The sequence below is a fragment of the Peromyscus leucopus genome, chromosome 14 (assembly GCF_004664715.2).
Source record: "Peromyscus leucopus breed LL Stock chromosome 14, UCI_PerLeu_2.1, whole genome shotgun sequence".
NCBI classification, from domain to species: domain Eukaryota; kingdom Metazoa; phylum Chordata; class Mammalia; order Rodentia; family Cricetidae; genus Peromyscus; species Peromyscus leucopus.
In genome coordinates, this window is record NC_051075.1 from 84,205,968 (window position 1) to 84,226,348 (window position 20,381).

A 20,381-nucleotide genomic window follows, 5' to 3' on the forward strand; every position below is an offset into this window, starting at 1 on the left:
TTGGGCTGAGGATTTCCTAGGGTAAGAACTTGTGGCTGTGGCTTGTTGGCTTTCACCCCAATATCTGGCTCCGGGTTTTTTATTAATAAGACTGTTTAGCGGTTCATCTTACGTTTGCAGGTGTGGCTAAGTCATGTGACTGTCTCACTGAACATTGTCTCACATGTTTTTTTTTTTCCGCAGTTCTATATGGGCAGGTGCATTTGGGTTATAAAGCAAAACGTGAAGCTTCTTCACAGAGTCTGATCTCATTCCGAATTACTTGATAGCTTCAAATTGATGCGGAGCATAAGTGAAATGTTTAGGGGAAGGTTTATTGATGAAAGGGGGGTAAACTTTTGCATTGGACTTAATAGATTTTCTATTTTTTCAAATGCTTAAAAGTTAGGAATTGATTTTGAACCTGCTTTAATGTCCCTTTCTGACACTTCAGCAGCGTTGTGAGCTGCTCCCCTCCCCTGGCTCTTAGGTTTCAGCCGCACTTCCCGCCTCTTCTGGGGCTGCAGCTATGAGCCTCACTTTCTCGCAGACATTCAAGGCTGAGTGGGTCCAGTGGACAGCAGAAATTGCCTTCTTTAATGCCTGATTGACAGTCCCCACGAGTTCGTGTATTAAGTTCCCAGTATTGATGGATTCGGCCACATCTCCTGAAGTCTGGAGCCGTGTTTGCTCCTGGTGACCACCAGCCACTGGGCCTGTTGTAGCAAACTGACAGGAGCAATCTTTAAAAGTCAGTTCCTCAGACACACTTGCTTCATTGTAGGTGCGTGGTAGCCATGTGGAACACGTGACTCCCGAGGAATGAGCAGTGCCACTCTGGAATCAAACCCTCAGGCTGATTCCCGTTATTGCTCAAAATTTCATGGGAACACAGATTCGGGGTGAGAGAATACCAAGCACATTAACAAAATCTGGGGCAAAACTCAAATAGTAAAGTGAAGTTTTGAGAGATCTTTTCTTTCAACTGATATTCACTGTGGTACCAGCAAGCTTCCCAGGGACAAACCTGCATCACAACACTTACCATGGGATCATTTTCTTTAGTCTCTGTGACTTCTAAGAAGCCTGTGGGCTCTTCCAAGATAGGAACTCTGGGGCTTGAACTTTCTCTAATTTAGAAAGGGCCCCAAACTGCAAAAATCCTTAGAGGCCTCCCTTAATTTCCTTATTGCTCACTCTAGCTATTAATCTTTAATCATATTCTGAGATCTACCAGTTTGTTGTCTATCCTTACATTTCCTGAGAATCGAAAGAAAGAAAAAGTTTAAGAATGACCTGTAAGTCTATCTGAATGGGAATATGGAGGGCTGTGGTGGAGACGCAGAAGGACACGCCCCCCCTACATGGGGCCCATGTGGGGTAAGTAGTTTGGAGGTGATGAGGCCTTCCTTTGACTTTTGCATGGCATTGGCAGGAACCTGCCTGGGACATCATGACTTCCGCTGCCTGCAGGTGTCCTGTCCCTCCGCCTAAGGAAGAGGCGTATTTACGAAAAGGCAGCTTCCTGACCCTTTCCTCTCCCTGGCAGGCCCTCTGCCAGAGCTCTGGAATGCTTATCTGGATTCTGCAGATCTTCGGAGTGAGGTCATCCAGGAAGTTGAATCCCTTTGATAAAAATATCTCTGCCTCCGTGGCCTTTTGTTCTGGTGGAGAAGACCCTCCCGCTTCTTCCACGGTTGGAAGGGCCACTGTGAGGCAAATGCCAGCTGCAAGCCCCTGTGTGGATGCACACATCCTTCCCCAGCTGCCCAGACACAGCTAGTGGATAGAGGTGTGCTCATTGTCTACCCTGAAAGCTTCAGTTGCACAGTTGATGAGAAGAGAAAGAATTTGCCCACCCTGCTGTGGCCTCTCTCTTTATCACATGCTGTAGACACACACATTTATCATGACAAAACCCAATGGCTTTCCCTCTCCAATTCATCTTGGTTGACAACCAGCTCAACCAGTCCCAAGGGCTCTCTCTTTCCTGAGGGGTAGGAGGGAGTGATGTTTTGGAGTCTCTCCAGTCCTGAGCCTATCCCCTCACATCTTCCAGCAGAGTCTCCTGAACTGTATGTGTAAACTCTGAAGGAATTTTGTGCAACAGCCCAGATACCCATAAAGTGTGCCCTATTTCCCATACAAATCTCTCTTCCTTAAAATTGATTTGGCTTAACCTGTCCTTGGGTGTTTTTGAGAAAAAACAAAAACAACCCTGCCACTCTCCGTTGTTACTAAGAGGGATTATGTGGAAGCCATGTCTGTTCAAATCACCTGGAAACTTGCATGTGAGGTTAACATTTCTTGCACGATAACTCATTCTGGCTGCCATCTATTCTGAGATCCCATCTGTTTACTTTCGCCCACTTTGTATCTTCCATTTTCCAATTGATCATTGGCATGTTCCGTGTTTGCTGGTAGCAGATCTGCAAGACTTGGCATTTGTTCCCCTGAGATGAGCTGGTGAAGTAAATGGGAGTCTTTTGCTGTCTTGGGGAATTACTGTAAGAGACAAGACTCCTAATGTGCATGTTTTAAAAGTGTAGTTAATGTATATAAACTACATGGAATTCTAAGCTATCTGGAAACTTGTCTATTAGAAAGTGTGTCTTCTTTTCCATGGGTGAGTCAGGAGGAGGGAGAGATAGCAGTGAGTGAAAATGGGCATGGCCGGTTTGGGTGCCTCATATCTACTCTTCATTCCTCTTGATAACAGTTTCTCAACTTTCAGGCAGGTATTGTAAGGTCAAGGTCCAGGGAAGAGTCGATGGGCAGAAGCAGCACAGAGGTTAAATACAGTGGTAAATAGTAATGAGTTTATTACAGAGGTGAGGCTGGGAGAGGTACTTAGTCCATTTAGGCTACTGTAACAATGTTACAGACCTGTCCACTTATTGTTATTTATTAAGTAATGCAATGTTATTCATTAAGTGATGCTGTTTACCATGTGAGAAAAGCCACGAGGTACAACAAAACCCACTGTAAGAGTTTATTAAGGGAAGGGAAGAGAAGGGATTGCTTAGGCCTATGGGAATGATCGTGCAGAAAAAAGCATGGAGGGATAAGTGGGACCCGCTTTTATAGGTTCTGCCCACACATGTGAATATACATAGCTATGCCACCCATGCACATAGATTACTTGATCACGCTGCACGCAAATTACATGATCACACAGCTCACAAATTACTTAGGATATAAGGCCCTGGGATGACTAAGCATCTTGCCTGGCTACTGGACAGTGCATGTGAGGTCATGGAGCTGGGGGAGTGGCTAGGAATTCTAACACTTATTTAAACAAGATTTTCTTTCTCACTGTTCCGGAGGGTAGGCACCCAAGACCAAGGCACCAGCCGATTTAGCTTCTAGTGATGGCCTGCTTCTTCATAGATGGCTCGCTTCTCATTCTGACTTTATGAAGAAAGGCAAGGGATTTCACTCCCTCCCCCTTCTTTTTAAATAAGAGTATTAATCTCATGCACGATGGCTTTGCCCTCCATGACCTGAACACCTCCAGAGACCCTTTCTCCAAATACCACCTTCATGGAGTGAGGATTTAACATCTGAATTTGGGGTGGGACACAAACATTTAGAACACAGTGAGGGCCCAACAAGAATGATGGTATGCAAAGGGTCTGGAGAGAGGGGGTGTTATCGCCTCCTAACTTGGTAGGATAGGTGGAGAAAGGGGCAAGTGAAATCTGGCAAGACTTGGAAGGGTGTGAAGCCACCCAACAGCAACTGTGGAACAATACAGCCCCTGTGAGAACCATAATAAGGAACCTTTAACTGCTGATGTTCCCTGACCAAATGAACTCGAAGCCGGAGAGAAAGGGCAAAAAGGCAGTGCACTCCAAAGAGAAGGCCTTGGGCACAGAATAGAGCAGAGGCGAGTCAAGGGCATCATGCCTCTTCTAACAGCATGCTTGTTCTGCAAGGGGAGATCCCATTCAGAAGGCACTGCCTGAAGTTCCGATAATTCCAACCCACCGCGCTCCATCACTGGCTTCTTTCAGATCACATGACCCAATTCAGGCCAATGAGTAAAGAGGAAGATACCTAACTTTTCCTCCCTGTAGAACATAAACGAGGATACACAGGGTCCTAGGGCTGTTTTTCAAACACAAAAGGAGCCAGTTCTAGGGTAAAACAGGTGAGCTAGAAGGGAAGCTGAGAAGCTGTGCTTCGCAGGCAGAGGTGGTGGCACACAACTTTAATCCCAGCACTCGGGAGGCAGGGGCAGGTGAGTCTCAGTGAGTTTGAAGCCAGCCTGGTCTGCATAGGGGGACCTCTCAAAAAACCCAAAGAAGGAAAAAAGAAAAACCATAGGCCTGGTGATGTTCAGTGATAGGGTGCTTGCCTGGCACGTACGGAGCCCTGGTTCAATTAAGAGGCAGAGGGAGAGAGAGAAGAAAAAGAGGAGAAATGCCCTTTTGGTTAAGTATTGTCACTGAAGGTCATATCATCATTGTAGTTTTTTTTTTATTATTATTGTGCCATTGCCATCTTTGTATTATCTATGCCAATTTAACTTGGAATTTCTATTACTTGTAACCAAAACCATCTTGATAGAAACACCAGACTGGACCTGGAACCAAGTAACACTCTCCAATCCATGCATTCCAGAAGACAGAGTAGACATGATGGGACAAGCTAATGTTTGATGAGATAGTTACAATGTTAGGGATTATGAGATCGTTGCAGTGTTAGGGACAGTTACAATGTTAGGGATTGTTAGGATTTAGCAGTAGAACCAATGTTAGGGTTTATGTGACCAAAGTACCTTGGCAGATCCGAGCCAATGAATGCCATAGCAGAGATCATACCACGTAACAGATCTCACGCGAAGTTTATTGGGTAGGTCGGTGAGGAAGCAAAAGGCCATCTTGGAGTAGGGGCATCAGAGACAGAGACAGAGGCAGACAGAGAGTCAGAGGCAGACAGAGAGAGACTAGGAGACAGAGAGAATGAACAAGAGAGGTCCATGATATGAGGAGGGACATTTTAAAGGAAAAATACACAACTCAGTGACAGTGGAAATGTGTCCCATAGTGATGCAGCTTCTGGTGCTAAGTCCCCGAGGGCAGGCTGGCAAAGTGCTTGATTTCTAAGAGGGATGCTATGAGTGTGGCTCTAAAATGCCCAGGTGAGGTGGAGGCTAGAATTAGAGAACCAAGAATTCCTCCTTTGTGTAAGTGATGTGTTGGCTAGTTTAGTGTCAACTCGATACACACTAGAGTTGTTTGGGAAAAGGGAACTTCAATTGAGAAAATGCCCCCTCCAGGTTGGCAAATCTGGGGGATGTTTTCTTGATTGATGCTTTATGTGGGAGGGCACAGCTCACTGTGGGTTGTGTTATCCGTGGGCTGGGTGGTATAAAACAAACAAACAAACCAGGCTGAGCAAGCCATGAGCAGCAAGCCAGTAAGCAGCACTCCTCCTTGCCCTCTGAATCAGTTCCTACCTTTAGGTTCCTGTTGTGACTTCCCTAGATGATGGACCACAAGCTGTAAGATGAAATAAACCCTTCCCTCCCCAAGTTGCCTTTGATCATTGTGTTTTATCACAGTGATGAAAGCTAAGACAGGTGAGAATGGGAAAATGCCAATCAACAGAAGATGAGGAATACTGAGTCATTGTCTGTCTAATTCCCAAGGAAGAACTGAGGCAGGTTGTGCAGGCAGATTCGGATGAGATAATCGCATTCTTTAAGCATCACAATACCACCTTCCCTGTGTTCCTGGAGGATGTGTGGCTGTGGAGACAACGCTGGAGAGCTGCACCTTCATTGTGACTGAGGAGAAGCCTTGGGACTCAGCCCTGGTTTCAGTTAGAGTGAAGCCACAGGTCAGGATGAAGGGGGAGAGGTGTTTGATTTGCTTTCAAATACCCAGATAATGTCTTAGAGGTGGACAAAGGTCCAGCAACGCAAAGATCAGTAACCAATGTTTCTCCTTTGTTCAGAATTTAATGAACTTGATCATGAAATTGAAGTTGTTCCCTGGACAGTGCTGGAGTTAGTGAAAAGAGATGGTAGCAATCCAGTCATATTTACTGAGTAGGTGGTAACAATCCAGTCATGTTTACTGAGTACTCAGCACATGTCTGGCACTAGCTGAGGCAGTCTATGTGTGCCTTCTCACTTCCTCTTCATCCACATTCCGAGAGAAAATCATTTTTCCCAAAGGTGGAGGAAAATGAGGGGTCTCACAGGTTGAATTTTAAATGCAAGGAAGCTTTTGGTCATTTGATTCACCCACTTTATTTAAAAAACAAAGCAAAACAAAACTGCACTGCACAATTTGATGCATACCTGTAATCCCACCCTCAGGAGATGGAGGCAGGAGAATTAAGAGTTGCAGGCCAGGGTGGGCTATAGAGCTGGGCCCTAAAACAAAATCAAACACTGGTGTTCTCAGAGGAGGAGGAGGGAATGAAGTTGGGTGTCAGGGACATCTCCCCCTGCCACAACCCCCTCAAGCCCCGCTGCTGGCAGGAGATGATTCTTGAGAGGTGAAGAATGGAATCTGAGACAGAACCATCTTTGCAGGCCCTGGGTCATGCCCTCCAGAGACTGACCTTGTGATTTACTCCCCTTCCACGTTAAAGCAAAGTAAAACTCCAGGAAGGGGTTTCTGCATGATTCTCATAACAAAGCTTCAGGGCTGGCAACATCGAAATTTCTTGCAAAGTAGCAAAGTACCTGTGACCTTTACAATAAGAATAAATTCTATTGGCTGATAAACAGAGCTCAGGGCTAGGAAGGACCAGTGGTAAGCCTGTGGATAGATTCTATCAGTTCTGTTGGTGGAGGATGCAAAGTACACCCCGTCTCTCTTACAGGGATGTGTTCTAGTGGTTGAGAGAGGAAGCTCAGGATATGGGGGCGGGTTCAGGTGGAGGCTGGCTCCTGATAGAATAGCAAAGGATCACCAGGTTGGTGGCATTCCGGGTGATCAGGTGTCATTCATTTGCTTCTGATGAAGAAAATAAGCCTGCATGATTTACAATCCTGGTTTCTCCAAGTGTTCTTAACTGTTGAGTTATCTTTCCAGCTATAGCTCATTAATTTTTATATACTAGTCAATTTGGTTATATACTGGGTGATTTTTTTTAGGGTTGTTGTATTTGTGTTCATGAATGAGATTTTTCTATTACCTTTTCTACAATTCTTGCCTCACTTTAATACACTTAAGAAATGAGTCCAAACGTTCCTGACTGGGTCTTTGCTAGAACTTACCAATAAAGTGCTGTGGGATGTTCTGTATGTTAAATGTGTTGCTCTGATTAGTTAATAAATAAAACACCGATTGGCCAGTAGCCAGGCAGGAAGTATAGGCAGGACAAAGAGGAAAAGAATTCTGAGAGGTGGAAGGCTGAGGTAGAGAGACACTGCCAGCCACCGCCATGACAAGCAACATGTAAAAGATACCAGTAAGCCACGAGCCACGTGGCAACTTATAGATTAATAAAAATGGGTTGATTTAAGATATAAGAACAGTTAACAAAAAGCCTGCCATGGCCATACAGTTTGTAAGCAATATAAGTCTCTGTGTGTTTACTTGGTTGGGTCTGAGCGGCTATGGGACTGGTGGATGAGAGAGATTTGTCCTAACTGGGCCAGGCAGGAAAACTCTAGCTACAAACCAATGCTTAATTTGTGGGAAGACAGGACCCAAAGCTACTGAGTGAATTGATTTGTAAGGTTATAAGAATAGGGGCCAGCCTGTCCCTCTCCTGGGCAGCACAGTAGAGCTGGCCCTGTTGGCAAAGGCATAGATGAGATAGCCCCGAGGGTGTGAAGTGGGCTAGCTTACCACACACCCGCCGTCTAACATGTGGTGGTGAGGGCGAGGGAAAGATCTCCTCCCCCAGCCTGCCCTACCACCTGCGGTGGGTGAGGGAGCTGACCCTCCCCTTTACCAGCTGAAAAGTGGACCCTGCACCTCTCCTGGGCAGCACAGTAGAGCTGACCCTGTTGGCGGAGGTGTGGGTGAGCTGCATGGCAGAGCTGTCCCCATTACTTATCTGTCATCCTGCAGCACGGGCAGGGGAGAGGTGCTCCCCCTCCCCCCATCACCGCCTGTGGCAGGTGGAAGAGCTGGCTCTAAGGTCATACGAGTGGGAGAGCTGTCCCTGCTGCTCGCCAGCTGCAGCCCTCAGGAGAGCGGCCCCTGTACCTCGCCTGGTCAACACAGTAGAGCTGGCCCTGGAGGTGCAGGCATAGAGCCGACCCTGAGGACACCAAAGCAGGAGAACTGGCCCAGGCCCTTGCTCATTGTCTGCAAAGGGTGAACCAGCCAGGGCAGTGCTGGAGAGCTCACCACCCTCCCCCCCCCACCCCCCGTGGTGGTGAAGACAAGGGAGAGCTGGCAGGCTGACCAACCCTGTAAACTACCCAGGCCTAGAACCAGGGTTATGTGTTGGCCCGCCCCAACATCCACACTATCTGTGATCTGCTGGAGCATGGGGGAGCAGGGGAGGGGAGAACAGCCAGTGCTATTACCCTCTGTACCATCTTTCTAGATCCTATTTTGTTTATATATATGTGTGTGTGTGTGTGTGTGTGTGCGCGCGCGCGCGCGCGCGCGCGCGCGCCCGCGTGCACATGCTGTTTGTGGAGGTCAGGAGACAACTTGTGAGAGTCAGTTTTCTCCTTAGTCTGACTTGGTAGGCCTTGGGGATGGATCTCAGGTCAAGCATGCCTGAAGCACCTTTACTAGCTGAGCCATCTCAACAATACTGAAGTTGAGAGCTTAGCTCTTGTTTGTAGCTTGTTCTGTGCTCTAAAGTGGACCTTTTAAGGCTTCACATTTTTCTCCTATCTACTCTCTCTATCTAGGTCTGTGATGTTGCCACATGATGGTCTCCACATATAAATTCAGGCACCCATCTGTTCCTCCCTCCCCTACCTGCCCTCTCAGAAAAACTAACTCGGTTCTTCCAGGTGATCATGCCACAGTCTTGATGTCATCCTTGATCTTTTCTTTCTCTTGCAGTCACCCAGGCTCCCAAGGTGCTCGGCCATCATCACGGGTGCTGAGTTGGCTGTGCATGACTGATGCTCAGCTTCCCCTCCTGCTCCCTCAACAGCACTGGGCAAGCTTTATAATGTGGACTTAGTGCTTTCCTGAGTCCCGAGGCTAAATGCCAAGTCATAGTAAGGCCTGGAGGTCCTAGGAGGCCTGGCCCTCTCTGTCTCTCAGATCCTCTCTTCTACACACGTTGCCTTACCACTCCAGGTGCCTTCCTGACTCTCAGACAGCCCTGATTTCAGAATTTTTCTCTTTTCACTCCCTAAATAGCCAAAGAGCTCACTCTCTAGCCTCCTTCATGTCTTGTTTAGATGCTGCATTATCCGATAGTCCTTCACTAACTTAGATAAACTTTCACCTACTGCAGTGACATTTTGCCCTTGTTTAGCCCCTCCCCACAGCATTCATTCTTGGCTTGACATACCTTTTGTTTTTGTTTTGTTTTTTGACTGACCTCCAATACCAGACCACAAAGTCTTTTAAGAAAGTTATGTCCACTGTTCTAACTCCATTGTCTAGAGAACATCCTAGTGTGTAGTAGGTTCAGTCAATAGTAGTGCATGGACAGATGGATAGTGAAAGAATGAAGCTGAATCAAGTTACAAATTCTTAGGGGAAACTACGTCCCCTTGTCTTCAGAGCCATGGCTCTGCTTGTGTGGTGGTTTGCTGTGGCTGCTCATCCTTTCTAGAGGTACAGGTAGCCCTTGGAGGGAGATCTAATGTCTCTCCAGAGCTGGGGTACAAGAGGGAGATTGGTTTCTGATCTTCTACCTTTTAAGGGCCCAAGGTATCACCTGTCTGACTACTGACATGTCTCCAGGGAAGCTCTGAGCTTCACTACTTTTTTAAATTCGTAACTTGTACTATTAATTTTTTCTTCAGAGGATCTCCTAACAGCTTCTGGGGAGTTGAGTTCTGTGTTTATCCAATTATTACTTATTTTCTTTTGTATTTTGGGGAATAGTTTAGATGATCTGTTCTGCCATGTTACCGAATAAAGAGCTTCCTGGACTTCTCCCACAGTCATGTCTTGAAGCCCAGAGGACTGAGTGGCTCACATGTTCCCATAAATAAAACTGTTGAGATCGGACCCCAGGACCCCTCACCACCAGGGCAGGGCTTCACTGCCATGTGGGGCTGGTGTAATGCTGCAGATGTTCCTGTCCTATTTAGCATTCTAACACAGAGAAGACAGAGTGAGGAAAAGCAGCCACTACACAACAACAACCCGTTCGTGTCAGAGCTACACAGATGCAGTGATAGCCATCTGCAAAGGTCATGGCGATGGGTCTGGGAACGCTGGCTGACGTCTGCAGTAGCCTTTGTCAGGAGTTGCCCCTATTGGTGCCGCTGTAGAAGTCAAATTGAGAGCCATTTTCCTGAGCATTTCTGTTCTAGTCCCAGGCTGGAGGCCATCTGCCATCCCATTCATTCCTGGAGCTCACTTAGGCTGCCTCTTGGGTGATTGTCAGTGGGCATATAAACATTGGTCTCTTGATAATTATAAGAGGACCCAAAAAAAGTTGTATTGTCTCTGATGAGATGATGTAGCTGAAAACAGGACACATTTTTAAGCACAGTGGCTGCTTGTTGGAATGTTCAGAATGCTATGCAAATCAGTTGAAAGCCAAGGAGCTCAGTCAATCAATTTCACTTCATGCCATGCCAACCGACACTTAAAAATAATTTATTTGTCTCATTGAATTGACTGACTTTGGACTTGAACTGACTTAATTGTCTGGTTTCTTGTGATGTATAGCAAGCAGACAGTCCTTGCTCTGTTGATCCATGATCAGATGCAACAGATAATCCTCAGGTAATAGGAATAAGAATGACAGCCCCATTCATAGATGCCTTGCTAATTTTTTCCTTGCAAAATACCTTACTTTTGCCAATTTAGCAGTTCACTGGTTTAAATAGCATAGGAACTATGTAGGGGATAGCATTCTAGTTAGTGAGTTACAATTTTAATGTGTCATACCAAATCATCAAGTCCTTCAAGTTAGTACAAGCTGCTGATAGATAAGGTTATGATGATTGGAACAGTGAGCTAGTCTAGAATATCCACTTGTGGTCCTTTGCTTTGAAGGTTGCCTTTTGAGAAAGTACTAGACTCTGTTTTCTGATTATATGAAAGGAACACTTGAAAATCCCTCCTGCACTGAGGTGGCGATGGTCAGTAGTTTGATATATATACTATGTAGGATGTATAATCTCCTCCAGGCTCCTTCTTACATTTCACTATTTGAGATGATACTGGATCACTTTGTGACTTTTCTCATTTAACAGTTTACATCCTAGTAGTTTGTGTCCTCCCTCCCATTAGAAATGATAACTCAAGTGTCCCCTTATGGCACTCCTAACTTTTATAAATGTTCTTAACGGGTCTTTTGGTATTCCATTGATGAATGTGGACCAGTGTGCTGACTAGTTTTATGTCAACTGTCCACAAGCTAATGTCATTTGGGAAGAGTAGATCTCAATTAAGAGAATGGTCCCCCCAGATTGACCTGTAGACAAGCCTGTGGTGGATTTTCTTGATTGATAATTGATGTGGGAGGGCCCAACTCACTGTGGGTGGGAGCTACCCATGGATGGTGGTCCTGGATAGTAAGAGAAAGCAGGCTGAGCAAGCTGGTACGAAGCACTCACCTGTGACTTCTCTCTCTCTCTCTCTCTCTCTCTCTCTCTCTCTCTCTCTCTCTCTCAAGATTTATTTATTATGCATACAGTATTCTGCCTGCATACCAGAAGAGGGTGCCAGATCTCATTACAGAGGGTTGTGAGCCACCATGTGGTTGCTGGGAATTGAACTCAGGACCTCTAGAAGAACAGCCATTGCTCTTAACCACTGAGCTATCTCTCCAGCCCTCTCACCTGTGACTTCTGCATCAGGTTCTACCTCCAGGTTCTGGACTTGAGTGCCTGAAGTCCTTCCCTGACTTCCCGGGATGATGGATGGTAAGATGTAAGATGATATAAACCCTTTCCTCCCCAAACTAAGACAACTGGTTTACTACATTCTCTTGCTAGACAGCTAAGTAGCCTATTGCTATTTATAGATATAAATACCACTCAAGTAAACACCTCTGTGTATTGTGTTTGTCTACATTAAATTAGTGCCTTAAGGTAGTATGTCATTATTAGAGCAGATTATTTAATTAACAATTACAGGTCTATGTTAGTTACTTTTCTCATTGCTGTGACAAAACGTGTGATCGAAGAAACTCAAGGAAGGGTTTACTGTGACTCACAGTGTGGAGGATCCGTCCATCTCCCAGAGGACTTGGCAACAGGAGTGAGCAGCAGCTGCCCACACTGTGTCTTCAGTCAGGAAGCAGAGAGTCACAAATGCTGGGTCTCTTCTCACATCTTCTTTTCTGTCTGTATTCAGCCTGTGAGGGTGCTACTCACATTCAAGATGTGTCTCCCTCTGGGAACACATTCCTAGACATTCCCAGAGGTGTGGTGATTCCAAATCTAGTCAAGTAGACAATAAAGATGAGCTGTCATAAAGTTATCATTAGGCTTTGGGACAAATGCTCAGTTGTTTTCCTAAAGGGATGTTCTTCTTTATATTTAATCTAACATCACAAAGAGGACTTCTCTCCCCATATCCATGTTAGTATGCAGCGTCAGATTTAAGATTTTTGCCATTTGAATACATGAAAATTGTAACTTCTTAAGTTCAGATTTCTCTCAATGAATTCCCAGTAAAATCAACTGTGGATCAAAAAAGTTACATTTGTTTTGAATACATTTACCCTTTTTTCCTATTGTCATCATCCTTGAAATAATATGTAAAGCAATGGTTTGCATAACACTTACGTTGTACTAAGTAGTATTAGTCACCCAGAGATCAGAAATCTATGGAAGCATGTGAGCAAATTACATGTAAATCTGAGGCCACTTTATACAAGGAGCTGCTAATTTGGTATCCAAGGGGCATCTGGGACTCATCCCCACCAGAGGGTCAAGAGTGACTATACTTCTGATTTCATTTTTCAAGGGGGCAGTGAACTTGTTTGCTCAGGCCTTTGCCCACTTATGTAGAAACTGCTTGCCACTTTCCTATAGATGTATATAAAATCTTCATTTTAAGCAAACTTTTTGTCTATGGCAAATGTCATTTTTAATTTATTCTTTTTTTTTCTTTTGGTTTCTTGAGACAGAGTTTCTCTATGTAGACCAGGCTGGCCTCAAACTCAGAGATCCACCTGCCTCTGCCTCCCTAGTTCGTGCATTTTACTCTTATTTTGTGCTTCAGCATAAATAGTCTCTACATTTTGGTTATAGCTATATGACTTTGTTAATATCTTTGTTAATGTTTATAAGTTGGAACCAGAAAAATAAAAAGAAAGTGAAACCAGTCTGCTGTGGAATAATCATTTTGTATGCTGTAAAGATTTGCCACTCAAATTGGTTTAATAAAACATTGATTGGTTGGTAGCCAGGCAGGAAGTATAAGTGGGGTGATCAAACTGAGGATGCTGGGAAGAAGAAAAGTAGAGTCAGAGGAGTCACCAGCAGACACAGAGAGAGCAAGGTGGGCATGCCATGTTAAGAAAAGGTACCTTGGCCGGGCGGTGGTGGCGCACGCCTTTAATCCCAGCACTCGGGAGGCAGAGGCAGGCGGATCTTTGTGAGTTCGAGGCCAGCCTGGGCTACCAAGTGAGCTCCAGGAAAGGCGCAAAGCTACACAGAGAAACCCTGTCTCGAAAAACCAAAAAAAAAAAAAAAAAAGAAAAGGTACCAAGCCAGGTGGCAAAGCATAGATAAGAAATATGGGTTAATTTAACTATGTTAGCTAGTAACAAGCCTGAGCTATCAACCGATCATGTGTAATTCGTATTAAGACTCCAGATCAGTTATTTGAATTCTGTCTACTCCAGTCATTGTGTCCTTTTAGCAGCATTGTTGAGATATCAGATACATACCATACATTCATTATATATATATATATATATATATATATATATATATATATATATATATAAAGTCTAATGAATTTTAGTGGATTTACAGATCTGTACAAGCTGACAACAATCTATACACGGTTGCTGTTTAGTTTTTGAAACAGGGTCTTATGGTGTAGCCAAAGCTAACCTTACACTCACAGTCCTTCCTCTTATGGTCTGATCTGAGATTATAGCCCTGAGTTGGCAGGTGTGTACCTGTAGAATATTATTTTAAGACATGTTACATTTGTTTATGCTCTGGAACATTTGTTTAATGATGCAAAGATGTGTTGTATTCTTTTATGCTGCATTTGTTTTACTCTGTGAAGCTGTGTTACTTTGCCTGTCTAAAATACCTGTTGGTCTAGTAAAAAGCTGAATGGCCAACAGCAAAGCAGGAGAAAGGATAGATGGAGCTGGCAGGCAGAGAGAATAAATAGAAGGAGAGAGAGAAGTAGCCAGAAAAGGAGGAGGGCATCAGGGGCCAGACACCCAGCTATACAGCCAGCTTCCGAATAAGAGTGAAAATAAGATTACAGAAGTAAGAGGAGAAAAAAAGCCCAGAGGCAAAAGGTAGAAGGGATAATTCAAAGTTTAGAAAAGCGGGCTAGAAACAAGCCAAGTCAAGACCGGGCATTTATAATTAAAAATAAGCCTCTGGGTGTGATTTATTTGGGAGCCAGGTGGCAGGCCCCACAAGAAGCCAAAAAGCCAAGAGTGACAACAAAACAAAACAAAAAACCAAAAACCTAACAACATGTACCACCACGCCCGGCCTTCACAATAATCTCAGAGCACCACTGCCATTGCCAGTGCAGCTTCTGCCCAGTTCAATGCATTTCTACTTCTGCTCGGCCCCTCAGTGGACCCAGAGCCGTTCCAGACTCTGGACTTCTGTATTCGGACATTGACATACACATGGATTCATATAACACGTGGTCTTTGTAGCCAGCTCTTTTTAGTATATTTTCAAGATTCCTATGGGTATGTTTCAGAACCTCATTCCATCTTTGGTACCAAATAAAAATCTGTTAATGACTATGCCACATTTTTTTAATCTGATCATTCACTGACAGACATGGAATTGAGTTGTTCCCACTTTTGACTATTGCTACTGTAATTCTCCTTTGAACATTCAAGTGCAAGTCTTCATGCAGACATATATTATTTCCCCTGAGAAAGCACTGAAGAGGAGATTGCTGAGTTATATGGCAACTTTATGCTTCAGTTTTTAGTCAACCATTTTCCAAAGTAGCCTTGGTGTTTTTCACCACCACAGTCACTCCGAGTCCCCACCAGTCACGGAAGCTCTTTCCAACTCCTTCATGTGTTTCTTTGGTTCTACAAAAATTTTAAATAATTTCTCTTTGTCTCTTTTGCTTCTAATGTCTTTTTATTACATTAAACTCATATAGAAAAGGTACTTGTATGTTTTTCAATCCAAACATAGCATTTTTACCTGCTCTTCACAAAGCTTTGTATTTTCCCTCAGATATGAGCAAAATAAGCATTTCATAGGGATTTTTGTCACATGAGATGCCATGATAAACCAATGTGGCTGACTTTAAATTATTGGTGATTACTTCAAACCTCTGTGGAAAGAGTGGACTACAAGTCCATGAGAAAAAATCATACACATGAGTATGTTTACTGTTCAAGTGTGCATCTTGAGTGTTCTAGTTAATGGCTCAAGCCATTTGGGAAACTGTTCTTTGGGAATCCCCTGCTGAGTCTCTGCCATGTTATTTTGGCTCTCTTTGGTGATGACGATGCTTATAGCAGGTGAATTTATTTTTTGAAAGAGGATGAAATCATTTGGGGCCAAACCATCTTAGTAACATGGCTGATTGAAGTGAACCAGAAATATGGACTACCCAATAGCACCCCCATGTGTACCCACATGTACACACAGTGAATTTCTTTTTCTGTGTGTTTCCAGACTAAGTCATGAACTATTTCAAAACTAGTCCATTTTCAGAGGGACTGGGGATCAAACCTAGAGCTTTACACATGTTAAACATATGATCTACCACTGAGCTACAGCTCTGGGTTCCTATCAATATCTTTTTACTCATTTTTAAGTTTTTAATGCCTGTGGAGATCAGAGAACAACTCTCAGGAGTCAGCTCTCTTCTCCCACCATGTTAATCCACGATGGACCTTGGTTTTCAGCCTTGTAAGCAAGTAACTTTATCCACTGAGCCATCCTGCTGGCGCAAGCAAACTGTCAACATTTGAAAATGGCAACCCCATTAGCAGTTGAACAAGAAAAGAGTCTTCTATAATAACATCTTTTGAGAACAGTGGCAGGAGAGGTGGACTGGTGTTTAAGAGCACTGGCTGCTCTCCCAAAGGACCTCCATTAATTCCAAGTATCCACATAGTGGCTTGCAACCGTCTATATAACTCCAGGCCCAAAGGATCAGACACTGCATACATGTGGTGCACACATATGCAGGCAGAGTACCCACATGCATAAAACGTTAAAAACTTTAAAAGTTAAAAAAAGAAGATAAATAAATTTATAAAAGATGCACAACTTCTGCATTCTTGTTTTAAGGCTTAGCCCGCCATCTGATAGTGAGAGTTAATTTCAAACTTAACTTTGATAATTCTCACTCAAGATGCTCCCATGGGAAGTTCTCATATTGGATGAAGAGGTCCTTGCTTCAGCACTAGGCTCCCTGCTGAGCACATAATGAGATTCCTGTCTCATTGTCACTGTATGTTGAACTTGATGAGAATCAAGCTCATCCATGCTCATTGGCGGCATCCTCAGAATGTTAATGAGTCGTGTTCCTTACAAAAGTGTTTGAGAGTCCTTTTTTTTTTTTAAATTTTAATTTACTAGAGCACGGCATTTGGGTTCAAAAAGAATGTCGAGTTCACAGTACCGAATCTCTCCCGAGGCTGACATTAACTTGCAGAATTGCATCAGAATATCGATGGAACTTAGCTGTGGACTGAAAGGGACAAGAGACAAACCCCCAGAGAGCCTAACCATGACCCTCTAACAGAGTATAGACAAAGCAGACTTGGTTGTGAGTTCTTTACAAGCTGTGTGGCTCCCAACACTCCTCCATTTTTAGTGTTTCAAACATGAGGCAGGCACAACATGGAAAGTGCTTATCTCAGAAGATATGGTTAGGTTGGAATGTATGTGTCACACATTGAGCATTCAAACAGTAGTCGTGTAATACCACTACCACCTGAATGGATCCACAGCATCCACCACAAGGCACAGCAAGTAGCATTTCTCATCAGCACCATCCTTGTATCACCATCCTTACCCAGCATCTAGCTAGTGCTCAGCAAATTGGGGAAAAAAATGGCAAAAAAAAAAAAAAAATCCAATTTAGCACCATGGTTATCAAACAGTTGCTTTTGGATATTCAGAAGCATTTTGTGTAACATTATTTTGTGTGCTTGTGGTATATATGCATGTCTCTGTGTGTGCATGTGTGTTCTCATCCTGTCTGCAGGTGCATGTGCAAAGGTGGCGGCCTGCATGTCTGGAGGATGGAGGTTGGCGTTAGCTGTCTTCCTCCGCTGCTTTCAGCATTGTTCTTTTGTAACAGGGTCTCTCACTGTGCCTGGAGATCACTCATTGTCTGGGCTGGCTGGCCAGTGAACTCAAGGACTCTGCTGTCTCTGACTGTTTTCCTGTGCCTCAGTTTGTAAAAGGCAATGCCTTCCCTATGCACTTGTTTTAGGATGAGAAAGTTTATAGATGTAAGCAACTAGAACAATGCAAGGAAAACAGCACAAGCCAGGGAGGAGAACTCTCCCAAAGTGAAGGCAAAGCCTGTCTGCTTGGAGACGCCCTATGTCCTTAAATATTGGAGTACATCTGTAAGGTATGCCTGTGATTTGCTCTCTGTTGCTGTGAAAAAACACCATGACTGAAGCAATTTGAGGTGGAAAGGGTTTATTTGGTTTATATGTCCCAATTACAGTCCACGATGACAAGAAATCAAGACAAGAACACAAGACAGGAACCTAGAGGCAGAAACTGAAACAGAGGCTGTGGAGGAGTGTTGTTTAAAGGTTACTCCCATCGCTTTTTTATACAGGCCAGGGCCACCTGTCTATGGGCGGCCCTGCAGTGTGTGTTGAGCCCTTCCACATCAATCATTAACCAAGAAGATGCCTATGGTGAAATTTTATTTGTACTAAAATGTTATTTGTATATTAATAAATAAAGTTGCCCGGGGATCAGAGCTATTAGCAAACCGTAGCAGAAACTGGGTGGTGGTGGTGCACTTTAAATCCCAGCACTTGGTAGGCAGAGCTAGGTAGATCTCTGAGTGTTCAAGGATACAGCCAGTATGGAGCCACACGCCTTTAATCTCAATACCAACCATAGAAGACCTGGAGGTCTGTACAGACAGGCAGTGATGAGGCAGTGATGTGGTTGGGTTTACAACCAATGAGAAGGCAGGACAGAAAGTCTTTATAAAGACAGACACACAGGAAGTAGGTCTCTTTCGGAGAGGTAGGACCTCTTGGCTCTCTTCTTTGCATTGGTTCTGTTTCTTATTGAATAAGATGTTACTTCTACAGATGCCCCACCTGGACTTGCACGCAGGCCGATCTGATAGAAGATTTTCTTTCTCAGCTGAGGTTCTTTCTCTATTCCCAGATACCCCTAGCTTATGTCAACCTTCCCAGCACATGCTCCCAGAGGGCGAGGAAACAGCCAATGCTATGTGAGTACTGAGAGCAAAACCCTACAACCAGCTTTGTGTGAGAGAGAAAAAGCCCTAATGTGCAGCTTCCCACCTGATTTCCAGGGTGGAACTCACAGGCCACTGGTGCTCAGCCAGTGGAGAAATAAGACCACGTGAGCAGGGATGATGGTACTGACCTCACAGGATGGTCATGAGAACTTAATGGGTACCTGCAGTGGTTCTAAGACAGTGCTTAGCATATAAGAAATGAACAAAAAGAGTCGGCTGTGAAGGGGTTAAGGACCACAGTGAGCAGGAAAGGATGGAGGGAGGAATCCCAAGGTGGAGGGACAGAAAGCAAAAGAGGGAGAGAGAGAAAAGGAAGTTCAAACTGAGGCTCCTGTGTCCTCCACATAGCTGTGGGGATCAGCAACTGTGTTCTCTTTCCTCCTGTCAAGGTCTGGGGTGTGAATCACCCTACTCACCCGGAATAGTCCAAGATAGCTTCCTGCAAGTCTCCAGCCCTCCTTCCTGCCAAGGCAGGCTCCTGGAAGTGCCATCACTGGAAAGAACAAGTCAAGCCACCTTGGGCTGCAATTCTGAGCAGGCAAGGACAGGGCAGGGGTTTCTGAAGGTCTCCATCCCCTGGAGTCTCAGGTCCAGATTTTAGCATTTGATCATAAAATTTTGCCGGTTTAGCATGTCCTGACTTGTGTGTGTATGCGCACGCACACAGACACACACAGACACACACAGACACACATACGTTTAATTTGTAGGGTGTACAGAGTTTTACTAGGTGGAGGAGAAAAGCAGTGGTTCAAATTGCAGGACTGGAGAAACTTCCTTCTCAGGTGGATTTGATAAAGGCAGGAATGAACTGTCCAGGGAAATGTTAAAGCCTCTTTGGAAGCTTTTGAAAACAGAATAGATGTTCATGTGCCTCAGAGAGACTGAGCCTAATCCTGTCTGGAGATGGCGGTAGGAGGGAAGAGGAGATCTCTTGTCCACTGAGAGCTACAGACCACATTCCATCTCACTTCCCAGAGCCCTTCAGTATTGCTGCTTTTAGCTGATTTCAAAAATCACTAATGTTCAATGCTTAAAATTCAGAGATTATGAAAAATCGGAGAAGTAGAAGAATCAAACAAAATCCCTTAATCCAGAGTAACCCTAGAGTGACTTGCTTTTAGCACACAGGTTTTCCACATTTTTTCTTCATTTGCCAATGAAGAAAATATACTTGTATCCAAAACCACATACTTCAGTGATCCAGCTTGTTCACTTCCTGTGCAGTGGGCCTGTTTCCTCGTCAATGACTGCATCACTGTTGCTGGCTAAAGAGTGTCCCTCGGCATGCATGCAGCACAGTGTGTCAGCCAGCTTTGACCTGTGGAAGATTTGACCTGCTTTCCTGTAAACCCCTGTGCATATGTCCTTGTGGCATTGTCCAATAATTTCCCAGGAACTTACTCTTGGGAGTAAAAGGGCCTTCTTTGGTGGTACATACTGTTTTGTGGCCTCCTGCTAGCTTCCCCTCCAGAAAGGTCACAGCGATTTCTATTATCATCAGTTCAACAGAGCCCATTTCCCCCATTTTCTAAATAACATGGGCTTCTGTCCACTGAAAGCTGGCTGCTTTCAATACACATTTCTCTGAGTCTTAGGAAAGTTGAAGTTTTCAGTAACATGTATCCCTTATGTTATTTGCTTTTAGGGTCCTACACACACACACAC